The sequence below is a fragment of the Mesoplodon densirostris genome, chromosome 10 (genome assembly GCF_025265405.1).
Source record: "Mesoplodon densirostris isolate mMesDen1 chromosome 10, mMesDen1 primary haplotype, whole genome shotgun sequence".
NCBI classification, from domain to species: domain Eukaryota; kingdom Metazoa; phylum Chordata; class Mammalia; order Artiodactyla; family Ziphiidae; genus Mesoplodon; species Mesoplodon densirostris.
Window position 1 is genome coordinate 97,355,933 of NC_082670.1, and position 18,685 is coordinate 97,374,617.

Genomic DNA, 18,685 nt, shown 5'->3' on the forward strand with positions numbered 1-18,685 from the left:
GAGAGCAGGCATAAAACCAGATGTATAAGGATATTTCATGGCCCCTTCAAAATGCTGACAATTTTATTAACTACTCACTTTCATATTTCAGTAATATGGCGAATAATTTGGGATTCGAAAAAATACCTTTATATACATCTTTGACTGCTACGGTAATATTTTCAGATACACCAGAGCCTATTCAAGTCCAAGCAGGTTGGATTATTTGCAAAAATGATTATTTGTGATGATACTTAATGCTGCAATTTACTGAGACTTCCTGCCATCCCATCCATCTCTGACCTGACAGGTAAAAGGGAAGATTGTGCAAGATAGTAAAGTGTTGGGCAATTTATGGTTTTAAACTTGTACACTGTTTTCATGACTCATCCAGGAGCTTTTCCTGATGCCACGTGCTGTTTCTACTGCAGTTAAAGGCATCCAGAGTATCACAGGGAGATGAACGCAAAGCAAGGAGTGCAGAGTTCTGGGTTCTAGTCACTACCTTGTTTCCAGCTGTGGTCTTGGCTGGGTCATTTCAATGTCTCCCCCGCTGGCCTTTTAGTCTTGGTCTTGCATGTAAGGGTTTACAATGGCCAGGATGTGTGAAGCTTTGCGATTAGAACAAAATCTCAGTGGCTTAACACAAGTTTTTCTTTTTTTTCTTTTCTCCCAATTCCTTCATAAAAATTACTTACAGACTTAATGTTAGCCATCTGAGAGCTTAATAAAAACTAAGGACCCAAGAAGAGGGATCTTATTATGTAAAAGGATTCACCTTCAGTCCTTACATCTAGAAATTTATCCCATGGAAATAATTCACAGAGCAGACAAAAAAGTACAAAGATGTTCGAAACAGCATTATTTAAAACATGCAAGGTGGAAACCAAGTCAATGTCCAATATTTTCTGAGTCATTTGATCTCTTCCTTAGAAATTGTTTCTCTGCTTGAATGAGTCAGCATCAGTTTCTTGTTGTTACTGAAAATCCTGACTGATATATATGGAACGAAATGGACAAACAAAATAATACACAACCAAAATAATGAAATATTCTGACATAGTGGTTGCCTCTGGATACTGGGATTCCTCCCTCCCCGCACTGGCTCCTAAAACCTTTCTATTTTTCCAAGATGTCATGATTACAATAATTTATGAGTAAACATAACTAAGTACTGTCATAATTTTTTAAAAATTAAAAGGTGTATTTTTTTTTTCCCAAAGGGATCACAACAGTAGTTGAAATAAGACACACATAAGTGAGAGCACAAGCCACAATGTGACAAGCGCTATCTAGAAGAACTTCCTGCCATGGGAGAGTAGTGTATAAAGAATTACTTTACTAGATGGAGTCATACACTGGCCTCGAGGTTCATTGCTATCCAAACAGAAACATATAAAATCCACCTGAGTGGACCAAGTCTTGGGCCCAGCATCATGCTCTTGAGATTGTCCTTGTTTTATTATGAGTTTCCTGTGTGCTTGGGCCTCCTGGCAGCCTGACAGAGCACCTCCTCTAAGTTAGAAGACTTAGTTCTGGTTCTGTTACTTGCAGGCCAGCAAAAACACATGTTGAATGGTTACTCTGATCCAAAACTGATACGCATGCTATCCTTTCATTGAACCTACAGCAATCTTGAGAGGCAGGTGCTGTCATCCCTATTTTTTATGATCACAAGTCACTTTCTCCCTATGAAGTGGGAGGTTCAGGCTGAATAATTTTCTAGGTCCCAATCAGCTTTCATTTTCTATGACTTGGTGAACTCAGATCTTAGCTCACAGTGTGTTCCTTAACCTTCATCCTATCCACTTGGTCCTCACCTCTCCACTGCCTAGATCTACCTCCAGATTTGTCCTTTAACTATAGATTTGGAGCACTATTCTTGCTTCTTTGGACACCCCTCAGCTTCTCCCAAGACAGATGACATGGAGAAGCAAGTCCATGGGGCGGGAAGATGAAGAATGCATGTAGGTGTCTCTAGAGTAGTATTCTTAGGTGTGGTCTTGACTCCACTGCAGGCTGCAGGGGGTTTCCTGGATGGATGGTAAATGCATCCCAGGATGAAAGTGTTTCCTTTGGAGACAGTAGACACAAGCACATAGAGATTTTCATTTTGATGCACAAGTAGGACTATTTATTAATAAAGTTTAAAAATAAGGGTAACTAAAACTTGGTTTTCATAAACTAAAATTGGGGTATTATTAGAGTTTGCTAAAGGCTTTAATTTTCTGTTCTATCAAGAAGTCTGGAAACCACCCAATGCTTTGGCAGTACGGCAAGTAGGGCAGTATGAGAACGTGGAAGCGTGAGGCTTCTGAAGGGGTTCCCAGCACTTTCTGGAAGGGTTCTGTATTACATGGACTGCATCTGTGCGGTCTCTGTCGGTCTTGGTCCTGGACTGTTGCTCTCATTGTTTCATGAATTAATGTAATTGAGAAATTATTTTGGGATTTGCCCTTGCTGATCATTATGTTGGTTGACTGAAGCATTTTCAGAGATGTGATTGTTACTGCGTTCACTCCATCATCTAGCCATCCTGGAGTTCTTTTGTTCTAGAAAGCCAGAGCACATAGGATGGACAGAGGTAGGGCTTTTGCACTGCTGTAATGAGTCAAGATCTAAGAAGTCAGAGAGCCACTGATTTACAGTCCAGCTTGATGTCTTTTGATGTGCTTTATCACATGGCTATTGTACTCTCAGCAGGAGTCTCTCTGTGTTGGCTAAGATGCTTGGGCAGCCACCACATTCCAATCAAGCAAAGTGACTGTTCTGCTTTAAATATATGTCAGGCCTGTCCCTGGAAAAGCAGAGCATCCTGGGATTAGCCAGGCCCTCAGCACAAGCTCTCACTGTGCCAGGCTTGGGCTTAAAAGAACAGAGTGGTGAAGCTCTTATTATTCTGAAATAGTCAAGTGTAAATCTTGCTGATGATGGTTTGGCCCAATGCCTTGGGCAGAGATGTAATCAATGAATATGAAAAGCCATAACCCTTTTCCTGAAAAAGTATTTCCTACCTCACTCAGCTCAAGTGTCCCTTCATCCAAAAATCTTTCCTGATCTCTCCAAGCAACTATGGCCTTTGCCACTTTATTATGAAATTTTATTTTTATCTGTCCCATTGTCTGTGGAGTGTGTGCTGAGGACAGAGACCATGCCTCACTCATCTCTGTATGCTCCGTGAATAGCCCAGTGCTGGGATGGGGTTGATAAACCATTGGTGGACCAAATTCAACTTGAAAAAGAACGTGACAGACAGAAAAGTCCAGCCTCTGTCTATCCTGTCATAGTATGTGCTGTTAGAGGGATGGCTTACAGAGAGCACCCAACGCCACTTGCAGCAACATGGATGGACCTAGAGATTATTATACTAAGTGAAGTTAAGTCACACAGAGAAAGACAAATACCATATGATAGCACTTATATGTAGAATCTAAAAAAAATGAATCAAATGAACTAACTGACAAAACAGAAATGGACCCACAGACATAGAAAACAAACTTCTGATTACCAAAGGGGAAAGGGGGGAGGAATAAATTAGGAGTCTGGGACTAACATATACACACTACTGTATATAAAATAGATAACCAACAAGGACCTACTGTATAGCACAGGGAACTCTACTCAATATGCTGTAATGACCTATATGGGAAAAGAGTCTGAAAAAGGGTATATACATATATACACACACACACATATATATGTATAACTGAATCACTTTGCTGCACACCTGAAGCTAACACAACACTGTAAATCAAATATACGTCAATAAAAAAAAGGTAGTATAGGCCTCCAGGCCCCAAGTTAGGACAAAAGAAAGGGGGAACACATGGAAGATAATGATTGTAATAATCCACCTTAGCTGAATGCTTTCTACCTGCCAAGCCCTGGGAGAGAGTTTCCATCCATTATTTCAGTTAATCCTCCCAGTAGCCCCAAATGTAGGCATTTTTAAGCCCACTAGAAGGGAACCAGAGAGTTGAAGTTTGGTTATTAAGCCTACACAGCACGGAATCAGCAGAGCTGGCAATTCAAATTCACACCAGTTTGTCTCCAAAAAGAACTTAGTCACTCTAGCTGAAGACCGTGAGAGGTATGGTCTGACCACAGGTGGGACACGCCCTGTGGGACAAGGGGCAGAGCAGAAGGGAGGCGGGTGTGGTGAACGCCTTGGCAAATACAAGGGACACTCAGTCCTTAGAAACAGGAGGAAAAGAAGGATGTTGGGGGGAGGGTTGCAGCATATGCTGGGTGCAATAATGATCCTCCAAAGAGCTCCGCAACCCAAGCCCTGGAACCTGTGACTATGTTACCTTATGTGGCAAAAGGGACTTTGCAGATGTGTGAAACTAAGAATCTTGAGATGGAAAATCACCGTAGACTGTTTGGGTGGCTCAGTATCAACACTAGGGTCCTTATAGGAAGGATGCAGGAGGGTCAGAGTCAGAGAAGGAGATGTGATGCAGAAGCAGAGGTGTGGTGAGGAGGGACCCCGAGCCAATGAACTCAGCGGCCTCTAGAAGCTGGAAAAGGCAAGGAAACAGAGCCTCCCCAGGGCCTCCAGGAGAAGCGCAGCCAACACCTTGATTTTAGCTCACTGAGACTGATTTTGGACCTCTGACCTCCAGAACAATAAGACAATAAATTTGTGTCCTTTCAGGCACTGTGTTTGTGGCAGTTTACTACAGTGGTGAAAGGAAACTAATGCAGGGCAGAATGTTGAAGATACAGAGGTCCTGAAATGGAGTCAAGATTTCTGAGGTCAGGTTGGTTTGGGGAGGGGATGGAGCAGTGTGTGGCTGGGCCAGTGTTTTCAAGGTAAGCCCATGCTGCCTGGGGTCCTTGTTAAATGCAGATCCCTGAGCCCCGCCTGAGAACCTCCCAATCAGACCGCCCATGCAGTACCCCCCACAACCTGTGTGTGTTGCTGCGACAGAGGGTGCATCAAGCTATAGCCTACCCACACAGATGAAAACAAATGAAAGCAGCTGACGGGAGAATATTGCTTTGCAATGGCCTTTGTGGAGAGGAAAATTCTGAGCAGATCTAGGATAAAGAGGTTGCTCACTGCCCCCCACCAGCTGTGCTCATGGAGGTCAATTACCCCTTCATGACATCTTTTTTGAACGATGCCCATGTTCCAGTGAACTCTTAGGTGCTGAGGACACACGATGGTGAACAAAACCAGCATCTTCACCCTCCCCGAGAAGCTACATTCTGGTGGGAAAAACAGAACAGACTTGGATTTTTTAGACATGCAAGCACATATCACAAATGATGAATGCTGGAACAGAAAACTCCAAGGAGCTGTGAGCCTCTCACGGGAGGAGCTGGCCTGTCTGGGGAGGGAAGCCCCAAACCCCTTCCTCGGGAAGTGATCCCTGAAGCATGAGCAAGGGCCAACTAGGGGGAACATGGTGTCTGTGGGGTAGGGGATGGCATAGCGGAAAGAGCATATGTAAGAGCCCTGAGGCAGGAGGGACCCAGGGGGCTGGAGGACAGGGTGTGAAGGTGAAGGTGGCTGCGGTGAGGCTACAGGGGGAGCACACCCTGAGGACCACACTAAGAATTTTCACCTTCCCCAGAGCAGGGAGTCACGTCATCAGGTTTGGCAATTAGCATTTGGCTGCCAGGTGGAGGATGAGGTGACGTGGGGAGGGGAAGGCGAGGAGACGCCTGAGAGCCAGAGGCTGCCCAGTGAGACTTAGCTCCCCCAACTAATTCCACAAGAGCGCCGCACAGGTTCAGCTTTTAAAGGAAGTCAGATTTTTAGCTCACCCTACACTTCAGCCCGACGATAAATGAACAAACGAGCTCTCATAGTTTCTCCAAATCTCAACATGTGGATGCAGCATCCACGATGAGGAAAGTGCAGTGGCTGTGTCTATAGGTGCTTCAACCGCATTCAAACAATTGTGTATAGGAAAGGAATAAACCGGACAGTTTTCCTATTGGTTACGGCTTTGGGAGCAGCGTGGGTCTAGGTTTCGATTGTAGAAAAGGCAAAGGACTGTTCTCACCCAAAGACAATTACCATCTGCAAGAACAAAGTACAGAAATCAAAGCGACAGTCAGTAAAAGTAGCTTCAAGCACATCAGAAGAATCTGTGGTTTTTTTCTCCACAGTGACAAGGACGCCTGAAAGACCAGCTAAAAGAAGATAAGGACTTCAAAAAAAGGTAAAGAAGAAAAGATACTGATGTCATCTGCCATATTTTTATGAGCTAATATGACCAGAAAATACTGATGACTGTAAAAGTTCCCTGGAGTCAGGAGACCTGCTATGAATTTTTCTGTCTCATTTACCATAATCCTGTACAGTTTTACAGTAAATCCTCTTTATTTTTGGATTGGAGTATGAAGATAAAAATGAGTTAGATTGATCTGAATTGTTATCTGTTCTACTTGGCACCTCCTGGCTGGATGACCTTGGGCAGGTTACTTAAACTCTCTTGCCTTTATTTTCTCATCTTTTCAGTAGGAATAGTGAGAGTTCTCATCCTAATGAGCTGATGTGAGATGAGGTGTGATGATGTGGTGAAGGTTTACAGCAAGCGGGTACACGGCAAACAGGTGCTTAGCTTAGCTATTTTAACTATTAAAGGTTAGCTATTTTGAACTGCTACACATCTCAAGCCTAGATTCAAGCCCGTTGTTGGCTCTATCTTCCCCACTCTTCGCCTTCGTGTTCTCTTGATAAGTATTAAGCTCTCGTCTCTCAGCTCGGACCCCGTTCTTCTCTATTTGTGGAAATGGGGCCCGACATGGCCCACCAGGCTCGGCTTGGACAGCCGCCGGTAGGGGGCGCTAGCGGGATACTGCGAGGCTGGAGCAGGAGGGCACGGAGCCTTCCTGCCTGCTTCTTGTTCCCAAGGCACCAAGCACTTCATTGCAACAGTGAGTTTGCTCCCAGAGCAGCCATCAAATCCAGTGTGGAGCTTTTCCAGCACTCGTGCGTTCCGTCTCAGAGACCCAGCACCAGCTGGCTGTGCCTCTTCCTCAGAGACGCAAATTCCTGCTCAGCGGGCTGGGCGGGAGCCCCTTCTCAGGGTTTCTGAGTTTAATAGTGTCAACATTTCCCTGTGGTACCCCGGTCCTGGGAGGCAGGTCGGGGCAACTCTTTCTGGCAGCTGCTACCTCCGGGAGACCTTAGTGTTTTCTTTTGGTCTGATATTCAGTTACAGAGATGGCAGTTTTGTATCTAGCTAATAATTCTTTGTATTAAACTCTCTCCTTCCAAGTAACCTGGGGTGGTTTATATCTCCTGACTGGACCCTGACGGAAGCACTCTTGTGGTGTCTTTTGATGAAAAGAAGTTCTTACTTTGAATATAATCCAACTTATCAAAGAACTTGTACAATTCTTTTTTAAAAAGTCCAAGAAGAAAAATGAGCAAAATATTTGAACATGTACTTTCCCAAAGACGATATCCGAACACCCAACAAACATGAGAACTCGTTTGACTTTCTTAGTAATTTAGGAAAATGCAAATTAAAACCCTAGGGTACTATTACTATTACTATTACTGATTACTATTAAATATACTAAGAATACCAAATCTTGATGAGGATGTGGAACAATGGGAACTCTCCAACACTACAGGCAGAAGTATAAATTGGTTCCAGCCACTTTGGCAAACGTTTTGCAAGTGCTTACAAAATGCTCACACGTGTGACCCAGTTATTACATCGTAGGGATGTCCCCAGTAGAGATGCATGTACAAGAACGTCCACAGAAATATTTTTGGGGACAATTCCCAACTGGAAGTAACACAAATAACCTCCAAACACAGAATGGATAAAGAAACTGAAGTCTATTTATATAGGGTGATACTATACAGTAACAGAAATTGGACGAACTATAGCTATATAGAACAAGAATAATTCTAGCAAAACTACTGCTGAGCAAAAGAAGACAGAAGACAAAATATGTAATGTGATTCCATCGATATAAGTTCAAAAACTGAAAAAAATATTTGGTGTTGGAAGTCAGGATAGTTGCCACCCTTGGGGCTGACGTGAGGCGTATGGATGGGGAGGAAAACAGAGGGGTTTCTGGGTTGGTAATGTTCTATTTCTTGACCTGGGTGATGGTTTCAAGGATATAATTACTCTGTTCATTGTGTGTTAATGCAGTGAGCCATGCATTTTGATTTAGAAAGTGGGCTCTACTTCAGTAAAAGATTAAAATATTTACAACCTGAAGTTTCCCATCTTTATTGGGTATTTATTTTGAAAAATTACCAGCTTCTCCCTTACTATGCTTTAGCTTGCTTTAGAGAGTCATCGCTATCTAGGGTTTCTTGGAATCCCCTGAAGATCTAGAAGACAAAACAAAGTTGCTCTAACCATTGGTTGTGGTGCCAGATATTGCGTACTAAGAGAACCCTCCTTCAAAGCAGAGTTTTACTTGGTTTCAAATCTCCAAGACTGAATGCATTGTCTGCCTCAAGTAAGTGCTCAGTAAATGTCTCTTGAATGGATGCTGGGGAACTTCTGCCTAGAATGTCTCATGACTATTCTCACCACTCTAATACAGTACCTTGCATAAAAAAGGCATCCAAACATATATATTGAGTGTATAAAAATGAATTTTGAAAGCATGATTATAAACTACATGGTGCCTCACTGAAAGACCAAATTCTTTTGAACTTTTCCATAAATTGTCACCAATTTCCTAGGTAATGTACATCACCATCCAAATATATTTTCTGCTTTGTTGTGGGTTTTTTTTTTCCTGCCAAAGTTTTTAGATACCCAAGAAACTGTTACTTGATTTCCTATTTTCTAGAAGTTGTGAGTTGATATTACAGAGGCAGCCAGTCCTGCTCAACCACAGACCAGCTGGTTGACTGTCACCAGTCCTTTGAACTATGCTTGGCCTCAGGTTATTCATCTTTTTTTTTTTTAGTTTCTAATTTCTGAAAGTATCTTTTTTTTTTTTGACATCTTTACTGGAGTATAATTGCTTTACAATGGTGTGTTAGTTTCTGCTTTATAACAAAGTGACTCAGTTATACATATACATATGTTCCCATATCTCTTCTCTCTGCGTCTCCCTCCCTCCCACCCTCCCTATCCCACCCCTCTAGGTGGTCACAAACCACGTAGCTGATCTCCCTGTGCTCTGCGGCTGCTTCCCACTAACTATCTATTTTACGTTTGGTAAGTGTATATATGTCCATGCCACTCTCTCACTTTGTCACAGCTTACCCTTCCCCCTCCCCACATCCTCAAGTCCATTCTCTAGTAGGTCTGTGTCTTTATTCCCGTCTGACCCCTAGGTACTTCATGACTTTTTTTTTTCTCAGATTCCATATATATGTTAGCATACGTATTTGTTTTTCTGTTTCTGACTTACTTCACTCTGTAGGACAGAGTCTAGGTCCATCCACCTCACTACAAATAACTCAATTTCGTTTCATTTTATGGCTGAGTAATATTCCATTGTATATATGTGCCACATCTTCTTTATCCATTCATCTGTCGATGGACACTTAGGTTGCTTCCATGTCCTGGCTATTGTAAATACAGCTGCAATCAACATTTTGGTACATGGCTCTTTTGAATTATGGTTTTCTCAGGGTATATGCCCAGTAGTGGGATTGCTGGGTCGTACGGTAGTTCTATTTTTAATTTTTTAAGGAAGCTCCATACTGTTCTCCATAGTGGCTGTATCAATTTACATTCCCACCAACAGTGCAAGAGGGTTCCCTTTTCTCCACACCCTCTCCAGCATTTATTGTTTCTAGGTTTTTTTGTTTTGTTTTCTTTTTGCGGTATGTGGACCTCTCACTGTTGTGGCCTCTCCCATTGTGGAGCACAGGCTCCGGATGCACAGGCTCAGCGGTCATGGCTCACGGGCCCAGCCGCTCCGCAGCACGTGGGATCCTCCCGGACCGGGGCACGAACCCGCGTCCCCTGCATCGGCAGGCAGACTCTCAACCACTGCGCCACCAGGGAAGCCCTGTTTCTAGATTTTTTAATGATGGCCATTCTGACCGGTGTGAGATGATATCTCATTGGAGTTTTGATTTGCATTTCTCTAATGATTAATGATGTTGAGCAATCTTTCATGTGTTTGTTGGCAATCTGTATATCTTCTTTGGAGAAATGTCTGTTTAGGTCTTCTGCCCATTTTTGGATTGGGTTGTTTGTTTTTTTGTTATTGAGCTGCATGAGCTGCTTGTAAAGTTTGGACTTGTTAAGGACAGAAAATATGTGCTCTGCCAGTGACTATTCTTTCCTCCTGCCCAGGGCAGACATTGCTAATCGATCACATAACACTCGTCCATTGAGCCCCAGTAGCCAAAGAGTTCTTCTCAGCGTGGCATACCGGAGCCATACCAATCAATTGTAGTTGGCAACTATACAAAACCTAGTTATCAACCCTCACCTGAATGACATAAGTCCTGTTCAGTTCCAAAGTTCTATGGTCCCATGATCTATAAAAAGCAATATTCTCTGCAATGACTCCAAGGCACTGCATGATTTTAAAGTGCATTCAGAATGATCAAAGTAAGATTACATTTTATTACTCACAGTTTCAAAGTTAAGAGTATTTTGTGGCATTATCAATCTTTGCAAATGGATAATCCACATATAGTACTCATTGAACACAACTCGTCTTACATATGCGTTTCACGTCTAGGATGAGATCTGAAACTAGCACAGGGACACCCATCAAGTATCAGAGTAGAATGCAGATACCCCAAATCTGAAATCCTCCCCAGTCCCTTAAGCGTTAACAGTAAAATGAATTTTCCTAAAATGGTAGCACTTGACAGGTAAGCATTTTGGGTGCCTCTTCATTCAGAGAGTGAATTTAGAGAAATCAGGAATAAAGATCTGAGCAATCTGAGCAGAGGCCTGAGGTTTGAAGTATTTGAATAATATCTTCAAATTAGGTTTCACATCAAATTCAAGTTTATCTAATGACTCTGGATGGACATCTACTGTTAAGTATATTAAGCTGAGTGTCTGGATAATCACTGTGTAATAACACTGCTCACACAGTGCTACTTGGATGAGAGGATAGTGAGTAAGGAGTTTGTGGTTTTACCAAACACTGTGGTGATTAGAGTATCAAATCACTGGCGAGTAACGAGTGCTTTCCATTCCAGTCTCCTTGAAAAAGCTGTGTCCTCAGCCTAGAAGTGGAATGCCTTTTATTAATTCACCCAAGAGTTGGGATTACAAGTCCATTTTTTTCCCCTCTATCGGAGAACATGACTTCTGACCTCAAGAGACACAGTTCTCAGACTGACAAGGTAGTACATGCGCTGAAACTAAAACCACTTTTCATGATACTTCAAGGGTCTTCACTCACAGAAAAGCATCATGTAGGTTCCAGTGATCAGAGGGCATGAGCAAGTGCCTGGGGGTTGATGAATGGGGCTGAAATGCTGGCTCTGTCACTAGGATGCAGCCCTTAACCTCTGGAGTCCATTTTCATGTGCATGATTCGAGGAATGAACTAGACACTCCTAAGGTTTCTTCCAGCTCTATCATTCTAAATGGTGATCATTAATGTTAGTTAAGGGATCAAACAAACTAGTGATGATATCTAAATTTTCCAGATAATTTAGGCCAAAGTAGATTGTAGACCATGTTAAAGCAGAGATTCTGTTTAGTATTTGGAGATGTGTCTGCCAGTCTCCAGTCAGCCTGAGCTGACAGCTTGTGTGTCAGCTTGTACATCCAGCTGCCTCGCCTTCCACGGCTGTCCCCTCAAATCAAGGCCAGTTTCCTGGTTTGGGGAGCAAGACCTCAAAACGTGATGCACCCGCTGATTTGCAAGGTAGGCTCAGGCAATGCGGATTCTAAGATACTGTGATAAACGTTTACTCTCCAATCCTGCTTTCTTCTCATTGATGAGAACTTCTGCTGTAGCAGAAAGAGTACTTCAGGTTTTGTTGTGGAGCAGTTCCTGATCCTTTGAGCCTCAGTTTAGTTACCTGCAGGTGAAGGAGGCGGCCTGGGAGATCTTGACGGTCCCCTTCTGCTCTATCATTTCACATGTATCTGGATGCTACTTTTGGCTTCCAAGTTCCTCAGACCCAGACTAATTACCTTTATGATCCAGAGCTACATGATAGAGGCTAGTTGCCTCAGAAGGTTCTTTTTACTATTTATACTGGGTGTACCCACTGCAACTGGCTTAGCCTGAGTGGCATTTGTTATGAGTTATCAAGTGTGTTTTTAGACCATTCAGTGGTTTTCCTAGGGGTGCTGAAAAATCACTCTGGCTGAATATATTAGTGTATGTACATATACATACACATATATGTACACACACACAATTTTGAAGGAATTCTTTAGAAACCAATGTCAAAACGTCTAAATGTGAGGATCCTGATGAGTCTGAGACCCAGGCCAGATGACCCCCATGAGTCCTCTCCCAGGAGGTCCTGGTTTTCCCACCCAATGAGCTATGGAAAGTGCCAAACTCCTGAATAGTACTTGGATTCTTAGGGCATTATTTGTTACTTTTCTATTGCTGCCACAGTAAATTACTACAAATGTGGCAGCTTAAACAATACAGATTTATTATTTTACAGCTCTGTAAGTCAGAAGTCCAGTTCGGGTCTGGCTAGGCTGAAATCAAGGCACTGGCAGGGCTGCATTCCTTTCTGGAAACTCTAGGGAAGGCTTGAACCTTGCCTTTCACAGCTTCTGAAGGCAGCATGTGCTCCCTGGCCCCTGGCTCCCTTCCTCTGTCTTTAGAGCCAGCAGTGACCTCTCTGAACCCCCTTCCGTCATCACATCTCTCTTTCTGATCACAGTCAGGAAAGGTTCTCTGATTTTGAGGACCTGTGATTAGACGGAGCCTACCTGGATGATTCCTGCTAACCTCCCCATCTCAAGGCCCTTAACCTAATCACATTTGCAAAATACCTTTTTCCATGTAAGATAGCACAGTTTTGGGGATCAAACACAGACATCTTTAGGGGGGGCATAATTCCGCCTCCCCCAATATACTCAGTGGAAGCCTTCAGGAAAGTCTGTTTTTTGCTCCCAAGGATGAGGCATGGGGGGAAATCCAAAGCCTCAAAGTGATTCTAAAAAACATGTACAGCCAACAGGGCCTTGGAGACCATCTGCTGAAACCTCTCACTTTACTGGTGAGGAACCTGGGGCCCAGAGAGGGGCGTGACTTGCTCAAGGTCACACGATGATTACAGAAGAGAGGCTGTCGGTGGAATCCAGCTGTTCTGGCTCACAGCCTACCCTCTTTCCACTGCCCCCCTGTAGCCCTTCTGATGGGACTCTCATGGCAAACAAGCATTTTGTTTTTATAAAACCACTGATGGGAGGCTTTGTTCTACTTGGAAGAAGAGTTTTGAGTGAGAACAGGAATTTGTTAAAAGGTCTGTTATGAAATGTCAGGATGGTTTGCCATTTTACAAAAATATCATTTTTAATCCCAAGTGACAAAATTACTCTGTTTCTAAAGAGAGATGGTATTTAAATAAAGGTCACAGAAAATCAGGGGGCAAACGCAGCATATGATGTATCAGAAATTTAAAGATAAATTCAAAGAATCCGTGGGAACCTTAGAAATTTCACCATTCTCTCTTCTACTCTGGTTCACCCTGTCTTTAAGTTCCTGAATATACATAATCTTGTATCATTCCATCCAGCATTCCACCCATCCACCCATCCCTCATCCCCACCCTACAAGGTATCCATTGCATACCGACCATGTGCCTGGGGTGCTTGGGATATAGTGGTGAAGAAGACAGAGGCCATACACTCTTAGGGCTGAGAGTAGTAAACAGCGGTGTCCCAAGGTGTGTTCTATGCCTCACCTGGTTACCAGACTCCTGGCTCCTACACATCTATAGATGTAGAAGGAGCTGGACCCAGGACTCTGCATTTTAGCAAGCTTCCCAGGTGATTTTAATAAACATTAAGTTTTGGATCCTACTGTTGTAAATAACAATAATTCAGCTGGTAGAGCCCCACTTCCATACTCTCTCCAGGGTTCACTGGGATCCCCAGCAAGCATTGAGGGGCCAGGAGGAGGAAGAAAGGCCAACCAGAGCACATCCCCTCCCCTAAACATGAGCAAGACTTTACTTCAATGGTTAATTCCTCTGCACCCCATTTTCCTTTGGGAGGTTCTTGAACTTTCAGTAAAGTGGATAATGCCCCTAGAAGGATCTTCGTGAACCTACAAGATTGCTCTCTAAATTGAATGTACTCAACTGAACATAAAATCTGCACCATGTCCACCTCAAATCTACGTGCAATTCAGTTATCTTTCCACCATTTCTTCTGCTGCTCAAGTAGATTTGCATAATAAGAATATGTATGTCAGGAAACACTTGGCATTTATCAGAAGTCAAAGTACAAGTGTGGTACTATGATTGAAAATGAATGCTTCACATGACATGACTAAGTTCATGTCCAAGAAAGCAGGGCCCAAGCACTATGCTTCCAATGCATTGACATCTACAAGCTTAGCGAGTTATGAAGTTCCCAATGGTGGGGCTTAAGTCAGTTATCTAAATGTCACTTAATAACCCAGGGGAACCTGGCAAACATCGAAATGTGTATTTCCAGCTGTTCTTTGACTTGACTGTTGATTCTGAAAGGCACCAGTTTACTGCTAAAGACCCCAGCCTAAATAAGCGGGCTTTTAAAACGAATGCCAGGGCCTCCCTGGTGGCGCAGTGGTTGAGAGTCCGCCTGCCGATGCAGGGGATACGGGTTCGTGCCCCGATCTGGGAGGATCCCATATGCCGCGGAGCGGCTGGGCCCGTGAGCCATGGCCGCTGAGCCTGCGTGTCCGGAGCCTGTGCTCCCCAACAGGAGAGGCCACAACAGTGAGAGGCCCGCATACCTCAAAAAGAAAAAAATAATAATAATAAAAAAAAAATAAATAAAATAAATAAAACGAATGCCACCCCACTGAAAAATGGATGCATGCTAGCTGTTTTACTGTCAGAAGTATGGCCTCAAAAATTGCAGTTTCTGAAACTACGGGGGATATATCCATACCACTTAGACTGAATTTCTTGAAAAATGTTAGTCTACTTCACTCAGAGAGAGTTTTCTAATTTGGTTGTTCATATAACTGCTTTTCTTAAATATAAGGTTTTATTATGAAGTATTTTTAGTTCAGCTAAATTCATTGACAAATATTTATTGACTGTCTACTATAAGCACTGCGGGTACAAGGGTGAAAACCACAAAAGCAATCCCTAATCTTGTGAAATTTACTTCATTTTAAAAGCAATGCTGGAGGTAAAGGCAAATAAAAATAATAGGAAATTATAAAAAATAAATCTGAAAGAAATAATAAGGGGCTGAAGTAGAGAAGGATGAGGGTTGAGGGGGGCCCCCTTGAGTTTGGGTGGAAAATAAAAACCTTCCCATCTGTCATCACAGACCTGGACAATTTCTCAAGCTTTGTTTATGGGTAAGAACCTGATAAAAGTTTTGTATCTATTAAATTTTTAATTGCCCTTCATTTCATAACAAATATTTTATAACAAGCATCTAATTAATTTTCACTTTGAATTCTAGTTAATATTCATGGCATCAGAATTGGTATCTAATGATTGAAGGTAATGAGAAATCATGATATTGATATTTTTCAAATTTGATGTTCATCTTTCAAAGCGAAATTTAGGCCAGGTGCACCAATACCCATTTGCCACCAGATGGCGCAGTTGACATTTACAGAGAGTGCATGGGGAGAAATTGGATCTCTCGCTCGGGCTCTCTTGCACACACACTCGCGCGAGCGCACACACACTCTCTTTCTACTTAATGAATAAAGAAACGAAAGCAGATGGGAAAAGAAAGGCATTAAAAATTGCTCAACTAAGTTTTTAAAAGTGGAAAAATTTCCCCTAACCTTGCCTGTGAAAATTAATAAGTGGGTCAGTAGCCCCTCTTAGGAGGTCTGACTCTACATACTGATGCTAATGATTTGAATTCATCAGTTCCCAAATCATATTTACCACTAGAATAACCTTATTCCCTCTCACCAAGACAAAAAAAAAAGAAAAGAAAGAAACAAAGAAAAAGAAAAGAGAAACCAAGAAAATATTCTCTTGGTTATTTTTAAAGCCCCTCACTTTAATGCGTTAGACCATGGTGAGAAATTTCTACATTTTTCTCCTACTTCTTCACTGGATCACACTCCCCCTCCTTGTCTTGCCCCACCTGCACCTCTATACACTTTCCTGTTTAAATCATCAACATTTCCATCTTCTGGGTTAAAGGAAAGGAAATCCTGCTCTTCATTCTTCAGCTAACTCTCACGGTGAACACTTTTCTTGTATATTTTCATTCCTATTAAGAAATTTCAAGAACTCCTTGGGTTGGCTCTATAATTTAGCATCTGGATTTTCATATTATTCTCATAAGCCCTCTCCTTTGTACGGGCAACTTCTCACTCCCCCATCCACGTGCCCCAGCAACTGGCTTCAGAAACCTCAAGTACCCCATTGATTTTCTAAAATTCTTACCTTTGCTTTCAAAGGGTTTTTATTTCTATAGAACTAGAATGATTTCTTATGCCTACTCTTGCTCTGGACACACCTCAGATAAATTTCAATTTCATTCTGCTCCGCATTACAGCCAATATCTTCATCTTCATATTTTGCTACCTGATTTTCCTCACAGTATGGAGCCTTAATGAAAATGAGAGCAGCTCAGAGTCACCTTGTTTTAGTCACGTTTCTTTGTTTTAGGTGAAAACACTTCATACTTTTTATTTGTCTTGTAGGCAGTACAAGACTGGCATAAAATCAGGGATCTGGGCCGCTAGTATGACTTCCACACATTAACCGTGTGACCTTGTGTGTGACCTCTTTGGGCCTCAGAGTCCTCTGTAAAATGAGAGCCTTGGAAACATGCTCTTGGAGACTTCTTCTGGTTCTAACATTTTCTAATTCTGTAAATCAGTGGCTTCGTACTTTACCCAACCTCCTCCAACAACGTGTTTTTTGACTCATAACTAATACATGCAAGGCTGCTCTGGTGGAGTAGAGAATGGGGTGGTAAAAAGGAGAAAAGGGGTGGAGGGCCCTCCACTGCCCTCTCCTCCAAACCCTGTCTCCCCTGCACAGATATCCCAGAGACAACAAAACTGGACTAAAACTTCACCTACTTAAGATGACTTCACTGGATTTTGTAAGCCATCTTAAATCCCACTTGGATCCCACTTGGAGCAATGCAAGGAATAACTATGACACATACATAATGATATTAAATCTTAAAGAAATTTAGCCTCTAAAAAACTTAAAGACATCTCTCCTTGACAGAGAATACAGGAAAGACAGCTGCTCCCAAGAGCATGAAAAGAATATCAATCTTTGATTCCCCACATCATTCCCCAGGCTAGTGGTTCTCGGACTTCAGCGGTGTGTCAGTATCTTCCTAAGTGTTCGTTAAAATACTGATTGCCGAGCTCCACTTCCCTAGAGTTTCTGATTCTGCAGGTCTGAGGTGAGGCTGAAGAAGGTACATTTCTGTCAAGTTCCCAGGTGCTGCTGGTCCAGGAAGCGCACTCAGAGAACCACTGATCCAAGCAAAGCAGAGAGCCCGCAGCACACTGCTCACTGTTCAAGTTGCTTGTTACCTGCTTAGGACTCTGGGATGGAATAATGGTCCCCACACGTGTCTACAGGCTAATCCTCACAACCTACGAATATGTTACCTTACATGGCAAAAAGGGACTTTGCCGATGTAATTGAGTTAAGGATCGTGAGATGCGAGATTATCCAAGATTATTTGGGTGGACCTAATCTAATCACAGGCATCTTTCGAAGAGGGAGGCAAGAGGGTCAAGGGGAGAAAAAGGGAGATAGGACAACAGAAGCAGAGGTTAAACCAATGTGCTGTGAAGATGGAGGAAAGAGGCCACAGGCCAAGGAAAGCAGGAGGAATCTAGAAGGTGGAAACGGTAAGGAAACAGCTTCTCTCATCTGGCTATTCATCTCTGTCCTTTATTACATTCTTTATAAAAAGGCAGTAAATTATGTTGTCCTGAGTTATGTGAGCCATTCTAGCAAATTATCAAACCCAAGGGTTGCAGGAACCCCGATTTATAGCTGGTTGGTTAGAGCGCAGGTGACAACCTGGGACTTGTGGTTGGCATCTGAAGTGGGGCAGTCTTATGGGTCTGGACCCTTAACCTGGGGGTTCTGGCCTAGCTCTAGGTAGTTAGGGTCAGAACCAAACTGAATTGTAGGACACCTAGCCAATATTACAGAATTGGATGGTGTGGGAAAAAGCTGACACATCAGGTGACAGAAGAGTTCTGCATGAATAGTAGAGGTGAAACACAGAGTTCTTCCTATGTATACATTGTCTCCCCTGTCTGGCTATCTCATTTTAATAGATATGGGAAATTTCACCACTTTCATAAAAGTGGGGAAAAGCCCGGGCCTGGCATGAGAGTGAACCTGGAGTCTATCATCCCTTTGGTTACACCAGGCATTTCAGAATATCTGTTTTCAAAAACACATGCCAACCTGCTGCTCAGGGTGTGAATTTGTAAGCCTACCTGCCTCTAATACCATCCAGCAATGTCTGATTTACAGAAACATAATTAGAGACACTTAATATATGTTTTCTAAATCATTCATTATTACATCCCCAACAGTGGTACACTTAGGAGGAAATGCATTTGTTTGTATCTAGTGCCTCTTAAATCATGCCTGTTTTAAGGACCAATGAGTGGAAAATTT